The 2,973-nt window shown below is 46.6% G+C and overlaps 1 pseudogene; it reads left to right on the top strand.

Moving 5' to 3' along the window:
- The first annotated feature begins 1,472 nt into the window (after nucleotides 1–1,472).
- Nucleotides 1,473–2,155, top strand: LOC100155264 (ubiquitin-conjugating enzyme E2 E3 pseudogene; annotated as a pseudogene).
- Nucleotides 2,156–2,973: the final 818 nt, after the last annotated feature.

A 2,973-nucleotide genomic window follows, 5' to 3' on the forward strand; every position in this document is an offset into this window, starting at 1 on the left:
TGGTTTCTATCTCACATCCCAAGATTTGCATTCTCTTCTCAAAGACTTTGCACACAGCCCGCTGACGGCCTCCCTCTTCACAGTTGGTTCCAGGGTGGCTTGCCCAGGTGCTGGGGGTGTCAAAGTGGAGTTTTCCGAGGAGGCTTCTCAGAGAATCACTGCTTGGACAGAAAAAGGCCCAGGCCCTTTCTGTGTTCTGGGGGCCTACCCCTCCCCTGCCTCGTTTAGGAAAGTCTCTTTTTTTTTTGGCTTTTCTAGGGCCACACCCACGGAATATGGAGGTTCCCAGGCTCGGGGTCTAATCAGAGCTGTAGCTGCCGGCCTGCGCCACAGCCACAGCAATGCCAGATCCAAGCCACGTTGCAATCTACACTACAGCTCACGGCAACGCAGGATCCCTAACCCACTGAGTGAGGCCAGGTATCGAACCAGCAACCTCATGGATACTAGTCGGGTTCATTAACCACTGAGCCACGATGGGAACTCCTACATGGAGGAAATGAAAGCTCAGAGCCAGCGAGAGAGACTGTGAGATACATAGTCATCTGGCGGCCGCCCACTGCTCAGGACAAGGCTCTCCTCACCACTCTCCCCTCCTCTGCTTCTGGATTTTCTTGGGTGGTTTTTTATCACGGCCACCTCTATTTAAAGTCTAAATGGAATGAGACGTGAAAGTGAAGATTCTCCCTCTCACAAACAAACCTTCAAATGCTTACCTCGGGGGAAGTGGGAACTAGGCAGGTGGGGAGTGGGGTGTCGGTGGCGTAGTTTGGCTGGGCTGGGGCCTGAGTCATGGTATCAATATGATGAATAATTTTTATCTCTTCCTTTACTGCTCAGAATGGAAAAATGACTAAAAATGATGCCAAGTTCCTCTAGGTGTTTCCCCTCAACGTCACCTTCTCACATGGGCTGCCTGCAACCCCAAATCTGGCTGCACAATCCAAACACATTCATTTCCCATGCAAAGTGTAAATCTAAAGAAGTTTGCCTTTGGTGAGCCAGGCTCTTTCTTGAGGCTTTATTCCACAATCCTGAGAGCTCTCCTACTGCTCTAAACGTTCCCTGATGAATGAGTTTATACTAAAAGGTGAAAGACTGGAGTTCCCGCTGTGGCTCAGTGGGTTAAGAACCCGACATAAGTCTGAGAGCTGAGGTGGAACCAGCAGGGCTGCTCACATCACTTGGTGCCCTGCGGGGCGAGGGCTGCCCATGGCCCCTGCGCAGTCTTCCCTGCAAAGGACCTCAGAGATGCGTGACCACACCGCCAGCCAGGGCTTGCCTCCACAGGCACGGAAATTTGTTTCACTTCTTGGAGTTTGTTTGTTCGATTTTTTCCTCTGATTTATTTATTTATTTATTTATTTTCATTATTTTGGACAAAATGTCGGTCCATGATGTAATAATTGAGCAAGGAACCTTGATGGCATGGGGAGCTTTGCAGAAGTTCTCCAAGAAATAACTTCACCCAGATGTCCAGTGATCCACAAAGATCCGATGACGACAGCCCCAGCACCGGCAGTGGTAGGTCAGATGCAGATCAGCGAGACCCAGCCCCTCCCGAGCCAGAAGAACAAGAAGAAAGAAAACCTTCTGCCACCAAACAGCAGAAGACAAACACCAAATTTTCTAGCAAAACCACTGCGAAGTTATCCACAGTGCTAAAAGAATTCAGAAGGATCTGGCTGAAATAACCCTTGAGCCTCCTCCTAACTGCAGTGCTGGGCCTACAGGATTTAACATTTATGAATGGAGATCTTGGTCCACCAGGTTCTGTATATGAAGGTGATGTGTTTTTTTCTGGATATCACATTTTCATCTGATCATCCATTTAAGCCCCCAAAGGTTACTTTCTGTACCAGAATCTATCACTGCAACATCAACAGTCAGGGAGTCATCTGCCTGGACGTCCTTAAAGACAACTGGAGTCCTGCTTTGACTATTTCAAAAGTTTTCCTGTCGATTTGTTCTCTTTTGACAGGCTGCAACCCTGTGGATCCTCTGGTTGGAAGCATAGCCACTCAGTATTTGACCAACAGAGCAGAACATGACAGGATAGCCAGACAGTGGACCAAGAAATATGCAACATAATTCACATAATTTGTATGCAGTGTGAAGAAGCAGAAGGCATCTTCTTACTGTGCTGCAAATCTTTATAGCTATTATAACATGAACTTCTGTGTATATGTTATACTGATTCTACTCTCTGCTTTTATCCTTTGGAGATTGGCAGACTCTCCAAAAAGGTAAATGCTATCAAGATTAGAACTTTGTAACTGTAGATTAGTTATGTTTAAAACACCTACTTACAAGTCTTGCTTCGTTGGGATAGCATTTTTTTTTTTTTTTTTTGGTAGGGCCACACCCATGGCATGCGGGGGTTCCCAGGCTAGGGGCCTAATCGCAGCTGCAGCTATCAGCCTACACCACAGACACAGCCACACCAGATCCGAGCCGTGTCTGCGACCTACATCACAGCTCATGGCACCGTCAGATCCTCAACCCCCTGAGCAAGGCCAGGGAAGGAACTCGAAACCTCATGGTTCCTAGTCAGATTCATTTTTGCCGCGCCACTACAGGAACTCCTCAAAATGTATTTTGTGATGTAGTGAGAATACTGGTCCTGAAATCTATCAAATATTACAGTGCATTTTAGCCTAATTCATTATCTGTATGACGCTATAAAACCAGCTTCAGATGACTAGAAATTATGTCATTTGTATTAAACCCAGATCTATTTCTGAGAATGTGGTTAATACTGTTGTGAAAAATGTTTTACCTTTTACCTTTGTCAGTTTGTAATGGGAGGATTTCCTTTTACCCTTTGCAGCTCAGAAAGCACCTGATGTATCATCTTGAACACAATAAACATGCTCCTGAAGGGGAAAAAAAAAACCCTTCATAGTGTCTGTGAGGATGCGGGTTTGATCCCTGGCCTCACTCGGTGGGTTAGGGATCGGGCATTGCTGCAAG

The sequence above is a fragment of the Sus scrofa genome, chromosome 4, assembly GCF_054392235.1.
Source record: "Sus scrofa isolate SSC_HxYL_T2T_F1_AM1 chromosome 4, Sscrofa_HxYL_maternal_Yorkshire_Landrace_v2.0, whole genome shotgun sequence".
In the NCBI taxonomy this organism is placed as follows: Eukaryota; Metazoa; Chordata; class Mammalia; order Artiodactyla; family Suidae; genus Sus; species Sus scrofa.